The following is a 22771-nucleotide window of genomic DNA, read 5'->3' on the forward strand; positions in this document are numbered from 1 at the left end:
AGATGTGTAAAAGTGTCAGGTTTTTTTTTTTTACTGCATCAGGTTGCCTGCTCAATACGACAACAGAAACATGTGTGAATCGCTTTAACAAACCTGTGGTTTTATGGGTGGAGAAGCTGTGAATGTTTAGCGTCTGCAACACAAAGTGTTTGGTATGAGCAGCTGGACGCATGCAAAAGTCTGCTAAGGTGATGCAAGCAAGCTTTCAGTGTTTTGACTGATGTGCATCAGTGAATTAGCATTAGCTAATTAACCTTGTTTTCTTTGTTTCAAACTTTTTGTGAAGCAAAAAGTGAGTTCGATTGGGTTTTCTTAATTGTGTTAAATGTCTCGAGATTACAAAAAGAGTAGCGATTTTTAAACAGTGACATGCCAGAAGTCATGGGATGGAAACTAGCATAATCTCCCACGACTTTTGCCATGTCCCATGGAAGCTAAAGAACACTGAACTGACCTGGGGGACATGCCTGTGGGGTCTCCTGCATTGAATATGGGTGTGGTTTTTGCTGCACTGTATACATGGACACTTCTGGCCAAAATCTGCCAGTCACGCTCATTTCCATCCACTGCGCTGTCCACTGTGGGTGGTAATGCCGTCTATGATGTATTTCCAGTACATATGTGACACAAATGTGTTTGGATCAAGTAATGTAAAATGCCCACTTTAAAAGTGGAATGTCCCATCAGTCTGGATGTGTTCAACCTTACTTACAAGAGAACATATTATAACTTATACAGTTGAAGATGTTCCCAAGTCATCACCTGAGGTCACACATCATGATCAATTTACATTGTGCTATGCCATGACTTTTGGCATGTTATTATAGATGACTTGAAATCCTGCACTTTGTGCACAGGAAACTGGGGGAAACCTAAAATTATGCACTATACAAAGTTTAGACTTGATAAAACACAGTGGATCAACACCAGCAGATGACATGTCTCTCCAAACCATCACTGATCATCAGTAAACTTTACATTTCATTTGGAAATCAAGGGATCAGAGTCTGGAGGAAGAGTGGAGAAACACACAGTCCAAACTGCTTGAGGTCTAGTGTGAAGTTTCCTCCAATCAGTGATGGTTTGTTTGGAGAGTCATGTCATCTGCTGGTGTTGATCCACTGTGTTATTTATATCAGTTCAGTGTTTTTTCCGGAAAATCTTACAGCACTTCATGCTTCCCTCTGCAGACAACTTTTGTGGAGATGCATGATGATTTCCATTTCCAGCAGGACTTGGCACACTGCCAAAAGTACCTATTGTTCTTATATAATATTCAAATTTTCTAAGAAACTGATTTTTTGTGTTTTTATCGGCTGTAAGCCATAATCATCAACAATAAAAGAAATAAACACTTAAAATAGATCACTCTGTGTGTCATACAGCTATGTAACTTATAAGTTTCACATTGGTCACATGGATTCAGCCTAGGATGATACATATCTTACCCAGTCAGCAATAAGGAGACATGAGGTCAAGTGCTATCTACAGTTTGACCTGACATCAGTGTAACACTGATGATCTCCATGCACCTCTCTTATCAGATTCTTGATTTCCTGTTCTTTTGCATTTCCTTTTTTTATCTATGCGTGGTTGTTTTTTGGCCCCACTGTTTGAACTCCTACACATTTCCTGAAGCTTCTGCTGATTCTGTGAAATGTCCTTTGGCTATGGACAGACCCAGTCTTCGTGACCATGTCAAATATTAAACTGTCCGTTGTGTATTCTTTATAGAGCTTATTTTCCACCTACAACCTTAAAAGTTCAAAGTTATTCTGAAGTTTCAATAAATGAAAAGTTTTATCTTGTGCCATGAATGTTGCTATGTCCAATGACATTCCCAAGCCATCCTCTGAGGTAACACTTAAAGATCTATTTGCATACTGCTACCCTATGAGTAAAACACAACAGTAGTATATGTATTTGTCCTAATGTTCCAATGAATGAATGCCTAGTTAAGATGCTACCATTGATGACATATACAGCTCTGGAAAAATTAAGAGACCACTTCAGTTTCTGAATCAGTTTCTCTGATTTTGCTATTTATAGGTATATGGTTGAGTAAAATGAACATTGTTGTTATATTCTATAAACTACAGACTACAGAAACTACAGAAAATGAGAAATGGCTGAAATAACAAAAAGGTGCAGAGCTTTCAGATCTCAAATAATGCAAAGAAAACAAGTTCATATTCATAAAGTTCAGAAATCAATATTTGCTGGAATATCCGTGTTTTTTAATCACAGTTTTCATGCATCTTGGCATGTTCTCCTCCACCAGTCTTACACACTGCTTTTGGATAACTTTATGCCTTTACTCCTGGTGCAAAATTCCAGCAGTTCAGTTTGGTTTGATGGCTTGTAATAATCCATCTTCCTCTTGTATTTATTCCAGAGGTTTTTTTTAATTTGGTAAAGTTAAAGAAAGATGATTTTTTAAGTGGTATCTTATTTTTTTCCAGAGCTGTATGTGCGAATGCACACACAGTATTGACAAAAGATTAGAAATCTCTGAAGCAGATAAATATGCCCTTGAGCAGTGGAACTCTGGTGTTGTCTGGAATAAGAATGCTTTATTCAATACTTTTGGGATGAGTTGGGGATCATTAGGTGTGGTGCTAATCATCCAAAATCCTGATCCTATTAACTTTTGCTCTTTTTGCTGAAATCAATCAAATTCTCCCTCCAATTCCCCATAATTTAGGACAAATATCCCTCCCTTTAGAGAGTAGAGACAGTTACTCCAACAAAATATACTTAATTTCAGAAGAAACAATGAATAAGCAGTTGTTTCTCAGTTTGAGAGCTTTTAGAGACACTACATGGTTTGGACATCGTGTTTCTATCATTACCACAGTACAATTGTTGCTGAATGCAATCAAATTCTCACAGACAAGCTCCAAAATCTTGTAGAAAGCCTTCCCTGGATTGTTGAGACAGTTACCCAAAAAAAGACTTTTTAACAGCTTATATTTGAGAAGAACCAATGAATGAGTAGGTGTCCCAATACTCTTGTCCATATAATGTATGTTTTAATCCAGAGCCTTATCACAAAACTATCACAAAACATGTGCTCATGTTTAGTTGTGTCAGAACATTCTGTGTGGGAGCTTTTAGAGACGCTAAATGCTTTGGACATCTTGTTCCTATCATTACAGTAAAATAGCACTTTTCACATCAAACCACTTTGATTTACTTTTAATCAGAAGTTAAATTAAAAAGAAGGTTAAATTCTAACAGGAAATTGGTGGAATTGCAACACAGTACAATCTGTTCGCAGTAATCATGCTTACACGTTTCGGGAACATGTACATTACGTAGGCTAAATGTAGCGTAAATCCTATGTCCCACGTATCTAAAAAAGTCTGCAGAAGATTGGTAGTTTTAACAGCATTTCCATGAAAGGTCATGCAAATGTTGCAAGACGTCAAACTGAGGGTGCAGTGCATGCAATGAATGTAGAACAGGGTCTGGCTCCAGATTTTGCTGGTGCTACAAATTAGAGGAAATACATGTTTGTATGCATTTCTTAGATAAAATTTGACTTTTTTTATTTAATCTGAGACAGTATAAACTAGCATGAAGATATTTCATGTTTTGTTTGGTCAACTTCATTTCAATTTTTCAAAATAGTTGGAACAGGCGCAATTTAGGGATAGTATCGAATTTATGAGTGATTTCAAACAGATGTCCTTGAGAAGCAAAGATGGGCTGATGATCTTCAGTTTTTCGACAAATGTATGAGAATGTTTATAAACAATGTTTCTCAAAGAACAACTGGAAGAAATTTGCCTTTTTCTCCCTCTACAGAGCATAATATCATTAAACCATTCAAGGAATTCAAAGGAATTTCAAGTGTATAAAAGGCAAGGGTTGCGATCGGGAGATCGCTGGTTTGAATCCCATTCATGCAGCTTGCCATCAGCTGCCTGAGCCCTGCTCTTTTTGGGTTGGTAGTTGGTGGTCCTTCCCTTCATCAATACAAAGGGTGATGTTGATCAGCAAAAGGCTGCGTCTATGAGCTGTTGTATTAGAACCGAGTCGCTGCACTTTCCTCCGAGTGCGCTGTGATGCTACTCAGCAATACTGCATCAGCAACAGTTTGAAAAGTGGTGGAGTCTGACTTCACATGTGTCGGAGAAGGCATGTGCTTGTCTTCACCATCCTGTTTTTGGGGCACCACCAGTGAGTGGGTTGGGTGAACTGGGGACAAATCTAACTTTGATCACCCATGATGTCCAGTCTCTCAGATGGTACTGCTTTAATAACCGCCGTTCAACAAAAGCTAATAAAACCACATGAGCAAATAATTATTTAGCAAACCTTAATCAGCTAGCTCTGCAATACAGAGTTACATACATTCAAAAGCACCACTTGAGGCTTCTGATTAGCATAGGAAAAGTTTATGTTAATCATTTCCAGAGAAGGTGTAGCTTTTTTATGCTCTGGGGTGGACCATCTCACTGTGGACATGTGTATTCTACTTAGACAAATTGGTGGTCCAGTCCTTTTTTGGAAGAAAAAGGCATGGCTGTGGAAGAAAGGAGACTGGAACTGGACTGGTGTCACAGGAGCCAAAAACAGGACAAACAAGTGTGGATACCAAACACTCAATTTAATAAATAAAGGGTCAGGCTTAGAAGAGTAGTCAACAACAGGCAGGGTCAATGACAAAATGGCAGCATAAACACACATACAACATATCAGAGTGAGCAGGTAATAAGGTTAATACGGTCATGCAAGAGAAATCCACAAAAGTGCAAAAAGGGCAAGGCAAAGAAATTGTCAAAATACAAAAAGGATAAACAGAGAGGTGAAAAGGGTCGATAACAAATGGTCAAGAACAACCAAAAAATGCAAGGTCGAAGAGCTAAGCAAATACAGTATATTCAATACTGGGAGAAGAGTGAAGGAAAACAGAAGTTATATATACTAAGGGTGCTGGTGTGAGCAATGATTAGAAGCATGGCGAGCTGGAACGCTGATGAGACACATGATCCAGCATGTCTGGAGGGTTAAGCACAGGAGCATGCTGGGAAATAGAGTCTTTCTCGGAAGAATTAGAATTCAAAGCAGGCAGACGGATAGTGACAGGGCTGACAACTGGCCTGTCTGAGGTCTCAAACTGTACCTAATAGAGAATATGTAGAGAATTTCTGAAACAAAAATGTGAAAAGAATGACAAAACAACACATTCTATTGCTTGTATCATTGATACCTGAATGTCTTTTAAGTGTTGTAAGATTATTTTATGTTTTTGGAATGTGTTGTAGGTATGATATGAAGAAATGGATTTACAGTATATTCATGAATTAAATTAGATTATCCAACTTGACAAAACATGAAATATATTGGGTTAAATTGTCAGCAATTAAATAAAAAAACAATATAAATGTAAATAACAGTGTGTTACTAAGAATGTTTGCATTGTTGATTCGCTCAATTCACTCAATCAAAGTTTTTCACTTGATAGGAAACTGCATCTCATGCTCTGCATATGGTTAGAGTGATAATGAGTTGACCGAGCATGGTTTGTATTTGGTTACTGAGGTTGTGAATTTTTATTCTCAAGCCTTCTACAGTCTTTTTCGTGCTTGTTTTCTCACCTCTGCAGAAGTCTGCAAAGTCACAGTTCTCAGAAATGCACACGCTTCTTTAGAACTGCATGGTTTTGATCTGAATACATCACTTTGAGTGAACTGGATATTATGCATGAGCCCCTGTTTAGCTGAGCCTTTGGGTTTCAATTTTACATCATGCTTCTAAATAAAGAAGGTCAAAAGGAGTTCACACCCTTGCCAAATTACCTAGCACTGGCTTGCAACACAGGCGTACCCTGACATTAAAAGCCCCATGCAGTTAATGTTCAGGCCCAGAGGCTCCACCACCCGTATCTCAATACTGTCTTTAGTGGGGCTACATCCCACCCATATCCACCCACCCATCCATCCCACTGCTCGTCTACACTCATTATTCTCAGCATTGCCTTCGCTCCAAGCTCTGTGGGTTTGAGAGTTGGAGAGTGAGACCTGTCATTATAAGACATGGCCTACGAGAAACATGGTGGTTGTTTCCCTAATGCTGGGGGAACTCTGAAACTCCACTGAGAGTATGGAAGATTTTCTGTTGTTTTTACATTTCAGCTTCATTCACAGGAAATCATCACTTAGCATCTGGCATTCCTCCCGTTTCGAGGAAAAAAAAGCCACCGCACATTTCCCTCCCACGTACGTTCCCGCAACTCATTCTGTGGGTTCTCTGAAGTTCACATAAGAGCCACAGAGATTTTCACATAAGCCCAATTTACCCAATTACCAAGTGCCTCCAGATGACTGTAGTGTTGCAGCACTAATTCAACCACACAGTGCCTGGAATACAGTCTTAAACAATTAAACACGTATGGAATTATTTAAAACTAGTATATGTTTAATATTTTATCTGGTTCTCATCAGAGGTATGACCCAGAAATGAAAGAGCTAGAGTTACCTCTGTTGCACAGGATACTGTACATTCATCAGAGTTACCAGCCTCAGAAACCACAAGTTAACAGTGCCATAGATAAGATCACATAAATGCTTCACAGAGTATTTTGGTTTGTTTAACACTTTTAAGTTATTGTTCAATACAATCAGTATTCATTTACAGTCATATAGAAAAAGTTTGGGCACCCCTATTAATCTTAATCCAAGAAAAATATCAGAAAGGCAGAGAAGAAGAATGGTGAGAACAGTCAAGGACAATCCACAGACCACCTCCAAAGAGCTGCAGCATCATCTTGCTGCAGATTGTGTCACTGTGCATCGCTCAACAATACAGCGCACTTTGCACAAGGAGAAGCTGTATGGGAGAGTGGCCATTTCTGCAAGCACGCCACAAACAGAGTTGCCTGAGGTATGCAAAAGCAAAAGCACACCTCAGGCGACTCTGTTTGTGGCGTGCTTGCAGAAATGGCTTCTTTCGCATCACTCCTTCATACAGCTTCTCCTTGTGCAAAGTGCACTGTATTATTGACCGATGCACAGTGACACCATCTGCAGCAAGATGATGCTGCAGCTCTTTGGAGGTGGTCTGTGGATTGTCCTTGACTGTTCTCACCATTCTTCTTCTCTGCCTTTCTGATATTTTTCTTGGCCTGCCACTTCTGGGCTTAACAAGAACTGTCCCTGTGGTCTTCCATTTCCTTACTATGTTCCTCACAGTGGAAACTGACAGGTTAAATCTCTGAGTCAACTTTTTGTATCCTTCCCCTGAACAACTATGTTGAACAATCTTTGTTTTTAGATCATTTGAGAGTTGTTTTGATGAGCTCATGATGCCACTCTTCAGAGGAGATTCAAATAGGAGAACAACTTGCAATTGGCCACCTTAATTACTTTTTCTCATGATTGGATACACCTGGCTATGAAGTTCAAAGCTCAATGAGGTTACCAAACCAATTTTGTGCTTCAGAAAGGCAGTAAAAAGTAGTTAGGAGTATTCAAATCAATAAAATGATAAAGGGTGCCCATACTTTTGCACCGGTCAAATGGTTTAATTCATATTGCACATTTTCTGTTAGTACAATAAACCTCATTTCAATCCTGAAATATTACTGTGTCCATCAGTTATTAGATATATCAAACTGAAATGGCTGTTGCAAACACCCAAATATTTAGAACTAAAAATGATTAAGATTAATAGGGGTGCCCAAACTTTTTCATATGACTGGACAATGTAGAAAAAGTGAAAAGTGTGGAACGTGTGTCAAAATGTTTGACTGGTACAGTAGTTCTTTAAAAACGTAATGTCTGCTTAACTTCATTTCATTTGTTAATTACTTTATTACTTTATTATTTAAAAAAAAAATAATAATAATAATAATAATAATGTTGCCAGTCCTTTAACTAAAAAGACATTTCTGCACCAATGATACCAGTCACTGAAGTTTTCCAGAGGTTTTATTTTTTATTTATTTTACCATTCCTCTTCCAAACATGTCTTAAGGTGTAAAACATGTCATCCAAACAATATGTCATATTAAATGCAGCATATGTTGCAGATTCTTCATTAATGCTGCATCACAGAAGTGTACTAACAAACCCCCATCCATGACAGACCCTGGTGTTTGGACTTGTCGCTGATAACAGTCTGGGTGGCCCTTTTCATTATTGATCATTTTTGTGGAGCACACAACATCCGTTTCTTCCTAAAACGATATGCAATGCTGATTCATCTGACCACAATACACTGTAACTACATGTTTTGATAGTGAGTGGTTCCTAAACTCATTTCAATGTAATTTGTTATGGAATGTATTGCAATACCATTGAAGAACAGGGACCATTTGGTCCCTGAAGAACCTTTCAATGGATGGTTCTTCAAAAAATGCTGTGTCCTAAATGACATTCTGTTCATTTAAAGGTTCTATACCAATTAAAACACTGATATTACAAATCAGTCATTAAAATGCATTAAGAAACCTATTTTTTTTTTTTTTACATATTTTCAAGTGTGAAGACATACCAGTGTGAATAAACTAGAACCATCCTGAATCATTAAACAATTCAGTCTCTCTCTTTTTCCCCCACCCACCTCATTTTTTCCCCCAAATTCTTTCCAGCTCTCCACACCAGACTGAGCAGCTTGCCAGCACCACATCTGAGGCCTGGTACATCAGCTCTCCAGATGGTTTGTGTGACGGTTGGTCATTGCTTGCTCAATACTGAAAGTTTCCTATAACACAGTAAAAAAAAACACACGTTTCTTGGCCTTCATCTCTGGTCATGCTCACCAGTCTACCGGCCTCTTCAAACATCTTTACCATTTATCAACAAATCTTAAGCCCTCAGATCACAAACAATCAGGATTCCACTCTCGGCTACAGCAGCCCTGGAAACACCTGGAAACAGCAGAGCTCAGCGGCCTTGCGGAGCTGCTCTGTTTCAGTAAGTGACATCGTCAGCCCGTCAGCATGGCTTGTGTGTCTAGACACTGAGATATGCTTATCTAAATTGATTGTTAATCCTCAGGTGGACAAAGCAGGAATCCAGGGCCCATTGTCCAGAAGGGCAGATAAAAGCATTGATGAGGTCTTCAAGAACTGATAAAATGCTCTGGGATATAGGTGAGCTGTTTACTCTTTGCTAGCACTGTTTCGGGGAACTGAGTTGCATGGACATGATTGTTTCCTACTGGCCTTAAGCTATTATCCCCAGACTTGCCATTTTTATGTGCCCTGTTGTGTGTTTGGATAGTGTAAACTGTTCTTTTTTCCCACAGATACATCAGTTGTAGGCCTTCCTAAAAAGATACCAAAATGATTATTTACAGTAGAGACACGTTTGGAGCTTAATGGATGAATATCTATTGTAGTGTAATCAATTGTTATGTTGAGATCTGACAGATAAGCCACATCTTCCACTGAAGAAGCATTGTTTTTTGTGCTTATTTAATGGTTCATCAACCAGAAACACCAAGAAACCAAGAATTAAAAATAACATATCCTCAAAGTTACAAGGTATTCCTTAATGTCATTGGGGGACCAAATGTAAGTTTGCTTAGGGCAGGGCAGCACTTCAACTGCTGGTAGTACATGTGCCACAAAGCTTCAGGGGCCTGAAGTTGTGCAGTTGCAAAGACCATCAAACGTTATGATGGAACTGGCTCTCATCAGGACAGTCCCAGGAAAAAATGACCAAGAGTTATGTCTGTTGAACATGATAAGTTCATCAGAGTTACCAGCCTCAGAAACCACAGGTTAACAGCTCCCCAGATAAGAGCCACCTAAATGCTTCATAGAGTATTTTAGTTTGTTTAACACCTAAAAGTTACTACATTATGCCATATCTTGTGTTCCTTCATAGTCTGGATGACTTCAGTATTCATTTACAATCTAGGAAAAAAATAAATAAAATAAAAACATTGCATGAGAAGGTGTGTCCAAATTCTACTGTACAAGCACAAAAGAATCAGAAACTTTTAGCTGGTGGGAACAGATCTTTGACATTTATGCAAGTGCCAGAACATGCCATGCCAGAGGATTAGCACCCAAACAATACATGTATTTGTACCAGCCCTCAACATTCATTCAGTGGTCTAAAGTCACTACAACTTATTTGAAGCATTAAAAACCAGAATGACCAGTCTACCAATCTGTTCTAGATAAAAGAAAGAAAATCTATCTACCTTTGGCCTTTCAAACCAATTCATCAGGCTAATGATGCAGCTGTAGTGCAAGCGATTCAATCAAAGGCTTATGTCAACAGATCTAATGAGTCACCAAAGTCAAGGCCCTCAAGCCATTAGCTAAACTTAGTCATGTCTCAGAGGAGTGAAAACAGGACTAATTCTGAGGAAAACAAGAATCTCATTGCGTTCAACCTCTCCCCACCCCCTACATCCCTATACACCCCCCTGAAGCGAAACCCGCTGAGCACTAAGCCTTATCAGTTGTTGTCATCAAACACTCATATCCTCACATTGTCCCCAAGGAGTGCTGACCTCCCAGCTGGACATTCAAAGCAAATCCGACCCACTCAGTTCTGTCTCCCTTTTCCTTTTTTCTCCGGACTTACGAGGCTAAGAGTGGAAGTTGTGATGCAGAAGCATTTTCTATTTTTACAGATTTTGGAAAGTTTGTTTCCTCTTTAATAAGCGACTCTGGGTCCTGAGTCCCGGATCACGCTCAGATAAAGCAGGCCGAGGTTGAAGGTTACGAGTGCCACACTCTGCGCTACTCTCACCCACACACTGTCCCGCCGCTCCGTGGGAAGCAGCTGCGGCTAGCATGTCATGCAGTGGAGGGGTCACGGGGTCGGGGTTGAGGGTTTAAGGGGAAGGTGCGGGGGGGGGGTGTTTGGGTAGGCTCGGTGCCAGTGTAACAGAACGTGCAGATCAGCAGTGGGCTCAGACCTTGTGGAACTGTTGCACGCACAAGGTCTGACACAGCTGCTTCAGTGGAAAAGTACGGTCCTAAGGGAAGTCCCCACTTACCTCTTCAGGGGACAACCTCAATACTGCCAGAACAACTGCAGCCTACAGTACTGGGGAATAGGGCTGGACGATAAGAGCAAAATCTATATCACAATATTAAGGGTGGGATTTACAGGGCATATCCTGATATCTTGATCTGATATTATCCCATTACGTTGTCTTTAAAGACGATGTTATCCGGATACTGTGATTCTGCAACACTATATATATATATATATATATATATATATATATATATATATATATATATATATATATATTTCAAGACAGTTCTCTAGAATACTTCAAGGCATCTATGTTTTTAAAGAGGATAAAATGCTTCTAAATAAGTAAATACCAGGAATTATGGATTTACTGGTGTCAGTATTACAGAATTATTATAACAACCAATATTCTTCACAGCTGGTTTACACTATTCATTTTAACAGTGCCACCTTGTGGAGAAATTAAGCAGTAACTTTAGACAATCAAATTGGGGCAATAAAAAAAAAAAAATCGAAACAATACAACATTTATCGCAATATCAATATATTGTCCCATCCCTACAAAATATACACTCAATGTAAGAAGGAAGTGCAGCTCATGGTCATATTTGCTGAGCTGCACAAACAGTATAGAAGTAGTGTGTAATGCATTTGTGTAACATGGCAACATGCCAGACATCTCGGCATGAAGTTGTAGAGGTTCCTAATGGTGTTCTGGGATAATCCATCCAATCCCGTGCAGCGGGAGAATATTTTCATGCAGTTCCTGCAGATTTTGAAGTAGTGGTGAGTGTAGCGTGTTGATAGCGTGTCCAATAGCATCTCGCACATTTTCGCTCGAGGACAGATCTGGTGAGGCATCTGGTCATGGCGTAGCATCTCAATGTCTTTAAGGCAAGCTATTGAGACAGTAGCAGTATGTAGAAGAGCATTGTCCTGTTGGAAAATAGCACAGCAAAGTGTGCCTTCAGAAAAGGCAAAGCCACTGCTTGCAGGACCTCATTAAAACATTATGTTGGACTGTCTAAGTGACTGTAATAAAGACCAAAGGTGATCTGCCATCATGCGGTTCACATTAATTTTTTAGGCATTTGCACGTAACATTTAATCTCAAATCAACAGCAGTTTATTCCCCTTTCAGGTCTTAAAGGTTGTGATTTTTAAACACCAAAACTGTGCGTTGTGATGGGAAAGGCACAAATCAAAGTGAAGCCTTTCTTTCCAGTGCAGTGGTATATTCTGAATATATATATATATATATATATATATATATATATATATATATATATATATATATAATCTTATATATATATATAAGAATTTGCAGCACATTTAAACCTGTAGTGATATCCACAGTCTAACGCAATCCTAAATTCTAATTCTAAAAAATGATGTCCAAAGAAATATGATTACGCATTCTCCCCAACAGTTTTATTTCTAATTTATTTCTAGTTTTATCACTAGTTTAAGTTTAGTCTAATGTTAGTTTAGAGCCAGTTCTCCTGCATAGGCAGATTTTTTTTTTCTTTTTTTTTCTTTTTAAAGAAAACAGGTGGACTAAACACCCTGATTTTTATTGACTCCACCATGAGCTTAAATCTGATAAAGGCTAAAAAAAAATGTAAGGTGTAGTTTGGGAGGGGGCCAGGGTGATGTATGGGTTTAGAGGCGGGGCAGGAGGGAGAGCTCTGATTGGCTGCACTGACATCATCCTCGCTTATAGCACAGTTGAACCTGAGAGGGCGCTGCAGAGGCAGAAATTACCACAGTAAAAAAGGACAAAAATCCTGTCCAAAAAATTATGGTTATGCATTTTCCCAAAAAATGTTGGTCTCAGTGTTAGTTAGAGCCAGTTTTTCTGTATAGAACAATATGTTTCAGAATGGAAGGGTAAAACTGTGAATCACAGGGTTTTATAAATAAAAAACATGACCTGGGGCACTTAACCACCTGATTTTTGTTGACTCAGAACTAAAAATGGGAGGTGTAATTTGGGAGGGGCACTGGATTATGTATGGGTTTAGTGCTGAGGCAGGAGAGAGAGCTGATTGGTTGAAGTGCAGCAGCAGCAGTGTGTCTCTGATACCAACGTCAGCAGAGGGGTGGTATTATTGATATACTGATCTGCATATTGTGATGTTGGGCCTGCGTACCAAAGTACACAAACACATCATCCTCACCTATAGCACAGTTGAACCTGAGAGGGTGCTGCAGAGGCAGAAATCACAAGAATAACAATTTTTTTTGAAGGTTAGGTAATGATTAAAAAAAAATACGGACTGGTATGCTTTATTACTTTAAAGGAACACATTTCAGGCATTTTTTGGATACATTTAGTTTTTGTAATGTAGTTTATTGACTTTTTAAAAGCGCTTGAGCAGACTTCAGAACAGGAATGCCAGACTGTAGGAAAGCATCTCAGGTAGTGCTGTATAAATCAGATGAAAGATAGACAGGCAGCTCAGTGTTTCCTCGTCTGGCATCTTATCAGCAGCAGCTTCAGTCTGGAGATGAGGTTAATATGGATGGCATGGGCCTGGTGACTGTCAGCAGCCACAGTGAGCATTTACTTATCTTATAGAACAGAATTCTTACAGCTCAGCCTGTTTTACTGGCACTGTAGCAGTCTGAACCCTGACCGTCTATGCAGATTATACAGTAGCATGAACTGACTAACGTATACTGTATAAATTGGATAATACAATATGCTAACATAGCAATAAATATAGAATTTAACTTTGCTGTTTTGTGTTTGTTTTTTGTGGCAAAATTTAGAAGACTTTGGCACTTTGCTTGGAGTCCCAGAGCAATGCCGTTACTGGTCAGTCATATTTGGAAAGGTCACCCTGCAGACAGCTGTGGTTGTGGTAGGCCACTCACCAGACTCTAAGACTTTACTGGTCAGAGAATGGGGGAAACGATGGTGCTCCACCAGAAGTGCAGAAGGAATGTGTGTATGTGTGTGTGTGTGTGCGTGTGTGTGTGTGATGTCCCTGGAGGAATGCTGACCAGTGTGACAGACACATATAGACTCGCTGTGGGAAAAGAAAATCTTGCTTAGTTAAACTGAAGTGAAAACGCTGCACCTGTAGGAGCACATGCCACAGTTCATATTAGCGCTGCATAACCATCACCTGTTCATTACTCTTTCAGTATCATCAATTCTCACACTTTTTGGAGGCTTTGCATCCAAATGAGCATCCAAAAAGATAAAGCATTCTTTTTATGCCCAGTGGAAATTTTGACTGTTTCAGTCGTGTTTGGACTAGTTTTTATTTTTTTAAATAAGAAATTCACATGATTTTATTCAGTAAATGTAATAATTCATGTCTGCAACATCCATGGCCAGCACTAGAGTTTTTGTACATCGTAGATCATTATGGAATTGTAATACAGTACCAGTCAAACACTTGGACGCACCTTAAATTCAGTGTTTTTTCATTATTTTAATATTTTATGCATTGTAGATTAATACAAAAGTCAAACTATGAAGACAAACATATGGAACAAACCACAATATGGCAACTCTTGCTTAGATGACGGCTTTGCACATCTTTGCTGCATTTTTCTCAGTCTTTATGCTTTATGAGGTAGAGTCACCTGAAATGTTCAGCTTTCAGTTAACAGCTGTGCTGAACTTGTCAAGAGTCAACTACTTCTTAATGTGTTTGAGAGCATCAGTTGTGAAGAGGTAGAGTTACAGGTATACAGTGAATAGCTTTATTTGATTAATGTTCTAATTCATAATATAGCACAAACTATTTAACTAAGTAAAGAAAAAAATATGGTAACGTTTTAGTGTTAACCTCTTGAGACCATGTGACCCTTTGAACTCAAAAGTAGTACAATGCCCATATGTTCTAGTGGTCACACGACAACATTACACTTAACTGATTGAAGACAAGATGATGGGGATCCCAGTCAAAAGTTTCTACAGCCAATCCAGACAGAAACATGGGCCAGGTGGAAATGCTTCCTCCAACTTTATGTTTAAAACTAGTTAATTTACTCTACTGTAGAAAGTCCTTCTGATCCCAAATTGCAAGCATATTTTTTTACCACTTTAAAATATGTCTCCTTTTTAAAGGGTTTATAAATAGTTTATAAAGGAGTTGATTAGTGGTTATACATTAAGTTGTAAAAAGTGAAGAATTACAACACATAAATAAAAAGACTGAGAGTGACAATTACTTTTTTTAACATATTTAATAAAATAATATTAAAAGTCTGTTTTGTCATTTTAATATGTTATTATTGTTAAATGAATAAAGTTATAAACAGAAATGTTGTAAGAACTGTGGTTTAAATAAATGTGAAATCACTTTCTATTTATGTGCTGTAACTGCTTATTAATGGTTTATAACCTAATTAATAATCAGTATTAAACTCTTTTAAAACCAATTTATAAACCCTTTATAAATAAGCCTTATTTTAAGCCTTATTTCTTAGTTTAGTAACAACTAGAAAATTAGAAAAATAATAATAATAACACAACTATTAACTATTAACACAACTACAATAATATTATCATGTCATTACTTACTTGTTACTGATCTGTTACCTCTACAATAACTTGATTTATTGTTTAGTAACAAATACAAAATGATCAATTAATTAATGTGTAAATACAACTTGTTACCTTAGTTTTATTATATTATTACCCAATTTTTTAAATCAGTAACATGTAGGAAATTAACATTTAATTTATCAATAAATACAACTTATTACCATAATATTACCATATTATTACCCACTTATTAGCGATCTGTAAAGTAATGTGCTAACAAATTTCCCCTAAGGGTGACTGAGTACAGTTTTGACTTATATAGAATATAACCACATTTTTTGACAATGCCAGTCAGTATCTCTTTAACTAAACTTTTTAAACGAAACCCATGAAAAAATAATATTTTGCTTTTGGATGCTTTCACCACTTCAGAGAGCACAGACGCAGCATTGTGTAGAACTATTGTTTTGACCTTGGGTAAAGTCTCTCCTGTCTGTACAGTATAATTGCAGCTCTTTAGAACTTTAAGAGAATATTCAGCATGACAGAATCCACATGAAGGTCTCTGAGGTAGATCTTTGTCTGTTATTATTATTCTGAAAGCACAATTCCTCTCAATTATCCTGACTCCTGATTTACAAACGTAACCTCAGGCTGTTTGTTTAGCGGAGGAGCGTTTTACTGTGAGTCTGAGAAAACGAGAGTGGGTTCGCCTCCAGAAATTAAAGCCTCCACTTCTGGCCATCAATCTTTATTTTAGCGGCTTTAATGTAATCCATCCCCATTTTCAGGTTTTAGGAAAGGAGCCTAGATCCACATGAGTCAGAGCTGAGTGTGTAAAACAGTCTGCAACTCATTAGTCACTACAAGCTCTACGTTTGTTCTCAGAACCATCCAGATCTACGGAGAGATCTTCTCTTTCTTACACTTTCATCGTTTGACTGAAGAACCTGTGGCAGAGCCTTTAAGAGGATTTTTTTAGAAGTGAGTAGAGCAGTTTAAGTACATACTCAACTAAAAGTGTTTTTACAGCATCAACTAGAAGAAAAAACAATCGAGCAAACATAACAATTCTAGAATGCGTGAAAAGGTCATAGGTACTTAAGAATTTAGTTCTTTGTAAACTGACATTCAATTCAATTTTATTTATATAGCACTTCTTACAACAGAAGTCGTCACAAATCAGCTTTCCAGAGTAAAACAGGTCCACGCCTTTTATGAGCAGCACCACAGAGATGCCAAGGAAAAACTCCCATTTAGTGGAAGAAACCTTGGAAGGAACCCATCCCCCTCGGGTCGACCCTGGAAAAAATAAGAGACCACTTAAAATGATGAGTTTCTATTATTTTATCAAATTGCAAACTGGAAAATAATTTGAAATTGGAATATAATCAAGAGGAAGATGGATGATCACAAGCCATCAAACCAAGCTGAACTGCTTAAATGTTTGCACCAGGAGTAAAGGCATAAAGTTATCCAAAAGCAGTGTGTAAGACTGGTGGAGGAGAACAGGCCAAGATACACAAAAACTGAGATTAAAAACAGGGTTATTCCACCAAATATTGATTTCTGAACTCTTAAAACTTTATATTTTTGAATATGAACTTGTTTTCTCTTAATCTTTTTTGTTATTTCCGCCATTTCTCATTTTCTGCAAATAAATGCTCTAAATTACAATATTTTTATTTAAAATTTGGGAGAAATGTTGTCCGTAGTTCATTGAATAAAACAATGTTTATTTTACTCAAACATATACCTATATATGTATAATAGCAAAATCAGAGAAACTAATTCAGGAACTTAAGTGGTCTTTTATTTTTTTCCAGAGCTGTATATCATTGCAATAGGAATTGGAAGTAATATCATGTCCTATAACTTTTTCCTCATCTCAAGGTAGCTAAATAATGTGTATGGGGACTCTTTATTCTTTATTACTCTTTATTCTTTATTTGTACATAGAAGTTATGACACAGTTGAGGAAACTTACACTCTAAAACGTGGGCTGTATAATAAAGTGTTACCGAAATTTCTGGATGAAAATAAAAAAGTGCCTGAAAGGGCTAACACACACTTAACAAAGAGAAGTCCATCAGGAGCTGAACAGTTGCTCAGCACATGTTGCCAAAACCTGAACAGACTGAGCCTTTTCCAGTCTACAGTAATCCTTCATTTACAATAAAGCATTTTTTCCACATCATAATATTGAATTTGTCACATGAGTGGGTCTGACTGTGCTGCAGTTTGACCCCGAGTGTGCGTTCCCCGCCGGCGTTAACAAAAGACCAATCAAAGTTTAAGGTCAGTGCAAAAGTGGAACTCCGTTCCATTCCATTTACCCTGAACACACTTCGCTCAGACAAATCTGCGCTTTTGGAACTGTCCGACCAGACTTGGCAGGTTAGCGCAGGTCACACGGCACTCAAATCCCTCACACACGCTCAGAATCATGGGAGCTCTGCCTTCCCTCAACATCCCTTTGTGATAACTTAAGCCAGACAGGAGAAGTGGGCCAAGAACTACACACCACACATATTTTTGATGGCTCAGAACAGCACAAATCTAATATCGCTCAGGAAAAAATGATAACAAAAATCTACGAAGCTAAACGACTAAACAATAGTAGTGTTTGAAGCTGAAGCTGAATTATGTAATAACTCAAGTTAATCAACTGTTTGGATTAAAATGTCTAAAATGCATTTTTTTTTTTCATTGTCAGTTTAAAATTCTGTATCTACAAACCCACAACTTGACAGGAGAAAACAAAACACATTGAAAAGATACAGAAACTTTGGCCAAAAAGTGCAAATTCCAATACTTGAGTCATGCTGCTTTGGCATCAGCAGCCAGAGTCAGAGAGAACGCAACTAGCCATGCCTTCTCTGGGTAGGCAGATGCCACTGTTTATTTCCCATTGTCCCATCTCTCTTATAATGGTGATGGCTGGCACATACACATATCTGTTGGCGGATGTGTTAGAGCTGGGGATCCAGTGCTTTCCTCTGAGTGCATTGGTCTTCGCCTAGTGGGTGAGTTACATGGCTAAGCTGAAATATGGGAAATAAATAAATATTTTTATTTTTTTACACTGACTAACAAAACTTCTATAAAGGTCATCAGTTTGATTATGTCAAAAAGGAGATACAAGATCTTTGCTTTTGGTTTGCATTAGACATGTGTTTACTACTCTGTTCCAATTCTTTAATAACTTTCATATACTAAATATTATATAGAATGGGTGTATTTGATTTTCTGGAAAAACTCTCAGTTTAATTACAATGATTTAACTTTAAAAAGCCACAAATTGCGTGGACAGTTGGAGGTGTTTTTAAATTTAATCACAATTAGCTTTGTACAGATGAGTCAATAACTTCATTATTTAAGCAGCTACTGAACAATAATTGTGTAACAGCTATTGCATGGCTATATAATACAGCTATTAGTTCTCCAGCTTGCAGTTTTGTGTCACCTTAAAAAGTGCAGATTTTTTTTTTCCAGGAACCTGTAACTGCTTTACCATTTACAGTGTTAGTTTGATTGTGTGAAAATAGCAGCATCATTTAAGGTGGAACTGAAACTTTGAAGAACTCAACATATTACTTGGAAGTAATTACTTCATTTTTTTTAGGTGTGATTGAATAGTAAAATGGAATTTAAGAGTGTATTGGTGTATTTGGGAGAGTTTACACAAGTACTAGACAGTATAAAACTATTAGTATGTTTTCACTCTCAAGCTTTTAAGGTGATGGAGAGCCACTGTGCACCTCTAAATGTCTTCCCCTGACTATGGTTCCTACTTCTATAATTTATTAACAAACCTCATCTCAAAAAGAGCTCAAGTCAAGTCAAGTCAAATATTTTTTTGTCAATACTGAATATGTACAGGAAAATTACGTTACTCTCCTTCCAACAACAACAGCAAGATAAAAATGTAAATATGAAAAAATAATAAGGACACTAAGAGGGACTGACAGTACCATTGTAAACAGAACAGAACCTGTATAAACATCAGTGCAAATATAGAGGTATAAAAGTTGGTAAAGGCTGGTAAAGTGAACAAGTGCATGCAGTTTTTAAAAGTTCACAAGAACTCAACCAAAGGTTACCTGACTGCTTGTGGAATCTTTTTCCAGCATTTCATGTCCTGAAGGAAAGTTTAGCTTCATCTTTTGATTGATATCGGACAGTAACTTGATGAAAGGGGAGAAGGGGCCATAATTGCATTGCTTACAATCCAACAAACAACAACCTCATCAAATTTATAGTGAAGGAAGTGCAGGGGTCCAAGAAGAGCGGCAAAGGTTAGTCACTGCCACAACCGCAATACCACAGCAACCCATGTAGATACGTGATATTGTGATGATTGTGATGTCCAGACATGCAAATCCAATCTTATCACTTTCAAATAGTAGTCACAGGACAGTCATCTCATCAGATCTGATTTGAGAAACAAATCCGATTTGCCTGCAGTCTGAACACAACTCAACACTCTAGACCGAGGGTCACCGATCTTATCTTTAAGTCTGGGGTCCTGTGTGGCTCCAGGTTTTAATTTCAACCATGCACAAGCTGAAGCACTATAGATAACTAATCAGTTTTAAGATTGAGAGCACCCAGTTAACCAAGTCATACCAGGTTGATTAGAATGTAAAACCTGCAGCCACACCAGACATTTGCAGATAAGATGTCTGTGGTAAGGCCGCCCTAGTGAAAAAAAAAAGTAGATTAAAGTTTACTAAGCATTATTGTACTATAGTGCACTAAAGTGTTCTTGTAGCCACATTATTAATCAGTATAATTAAACCTTTGTTGTATTTATTTTACTTTAATTGTATAAAAATAGCACAAAAGTCCTACTTAAATTGTGCTAAGTGTACTTAACTCTACTAAAATGAAATATTTTAAATCTACTTAAGTAACATTTAAACATTTAAACTACTTCATGTATGTAACCCCATATTTTAAATATGCTTACAGTAAAATTAAAATACATTTAATGAGCATTACAACTGTTATACTCAGTATTATACACCAGGTATATTAGAAATGTACTAAGGATTGATGTTAAATATGTGATCTATTTACATTAGAGTACAAATATGCTTCTTGTTCCTGTCTTTTGCTGGTAGCACACTTATAGTATAATTTGTTGGGTAACAAATATATTTTAATATACTGTACTACATTTTCAAGCGTGTTACAAATGTACTTTAATTTTATATTTAACATTTAAATGTGTTATTTAACACTGTATCCCATAAATTACTTATATTTATATTGTCCTCATTATAATTGCAGAGCATTGAAATACATATTAACTGTTATATTGATGTAATACTTAAATATATATTTGTAAAAAAAAAAAAAAACCACCAGTGTAGTCATTTAATTTACTTTCTAAAAAGTTGTACAAAAATGTAAAAAGTATATTTGGAAATAGGTATTTTAGAAGTATACTAAATTACATTAAACTAAAAGTAAAAAAAGAGTACTTCATAGTAGTTTATTTATTTAAAATACATTATATTGTACTTTTTATGAAGTACGACGATGGACGATGAAACTAAAACATCTGTCATTTTAGTGTGGGAGGTTTCATGGCTAAATTGGAGCAGCCTGGTGGCCAATCTTCATTAATTGCACATTGCACTAAAAAGAGCAGAGTGTGAAGGTTCAATTAGCAGGGTAAGAGCACAGGTTTGCTCAAAATATTGCAATCCACACAACATTATGGGTGACATACCAGAGTTGAAAAGAGGACAAATTGTTGGTTGACGTCTTGCTGGCGCCTCTGTGGCCAAGACAGCAAGTCTTTTTGATGTATCAAAAGCCACGGTATCCAGGGTAATGTCAGCATACCATCAAGAAGGACGAACCACATCCAACAGGATTAACTGTGGACGCTGGTGGAAGCTGTCTGAAAGGGATGTTCGGGTGCTAACCCGGATTGTATCCAAAAAACATAAAACCACGGCTGCCCAAATCACGGCAGAATTCAATGTGCACCTCAACTCTCCTGTTTCCACCAGAACTGTCCGTCCGGGACAATAAATTATTGTGGTCTAAAACCAGGTGTTTCAGTTTCATTGTCCAACCCCTGTATTTTAAGTAAGTACATAAATCTGTTAGTATATTTACAGCATACTTAGTCATTTCTCAGTATGTTTTAAGTACAATTAAGTTTTTTTTTTTAACCAGGGTGTGTGTGAGCAGTGCCAGAAAGTGGGAAATACCTAATTTTCCACTTGTTAACTAAATTCAACAGGCAGAGAAAATCATAATTATAAGAGTTGTATGAGAAGTGATATAATGTACACTGACATTCTGAAACAGGAACACATATCCTGCATGTAGTTGTATATACTTGTATTGTATATCACATTTGTATTGTTTTCCAGCAGGACAATGCTCATCCACATGCTGTTGCCATTTCAAAAACTTGTACTACAGATACTGTGCTCTAGCTATCCCTGATTTCATGTACTTTCAACACTTCACCTCTACCAATAAATCAGCAGTAACTGTTTGAGAATATTTAACTACATGCTGTAAGTAAAGTATGTGGCGTTATGCATGCATTACACAATACTTCTGTATGTGTAATTCAGTAAATATGACCAAGAGTTGCCCATATCAGTCTATTTTAATCATTCATTCCTGGTTCCTGCCTTCTGAAGAGCATTGCAATCCAACATCACCTTCTGGGTGCAACTGTTTTTTTTTGTGATGAGTGTATAAGAGGCATATGGTCGTGCATGCATGTTTCCGGCTGTTTTTCCATGTTCCAGCATGTGTCCAGGTTTTACATGCTTCTGTGTGTGTGTGTGTGTGTGTGTGTGTGTGAGACTTTAATTTGGCCCGTAACTCCTGTGGGAAACGTGGTGAAATGCCCCGGTAACCTCAGCTACCCAAAATCTCTCACCATGTGTTTCCCCGACAATGAAGACATTGAGTGCTCCACACTTTCCACCTATAAATCTGTCCTCCGTCTCAACACACACACACACACACACACACACACACAGTGGTTATGGACTGTCTGTACTTTTTATTCTCTCTCACAATCTCTCTCTCTTTCTCTCTCTTTTTTGTCTCTCTGTCTCTCATTCTATCTAAATAAGAAAACCATTTGTGTTATGGTCATTGGATGCAGTCTGAATATATAATGTCTTGTTAAAGCATGCTATTTTTTAATTAATTTATTATGTTTAAGCAAATAAACTTAAACATTCAGTGTTTGAGCGGATAAGCTAAGTATTTTCCACAGATTTTTAACAATGGTTAAATGACATGCAGTTGTGACTCATTCGTG

This window comes from Astyanax mexicanus, chromosome 19 (genome assembly GCF_023375975.1).
Source record: "Astyanax mexicanus isolate ESR-SI-001 chromosome 19, AstMex3_surface, whole genome shotgun sequence".
In the NCBI taxonomy this organism is placed as follows: domain Eukaryota; kingdom Metazoa; phylum Chordata; class Actinopteri; order Characiformes; family Acestrorhamphidae; genus Astyanax; species Astyanax mexicanus.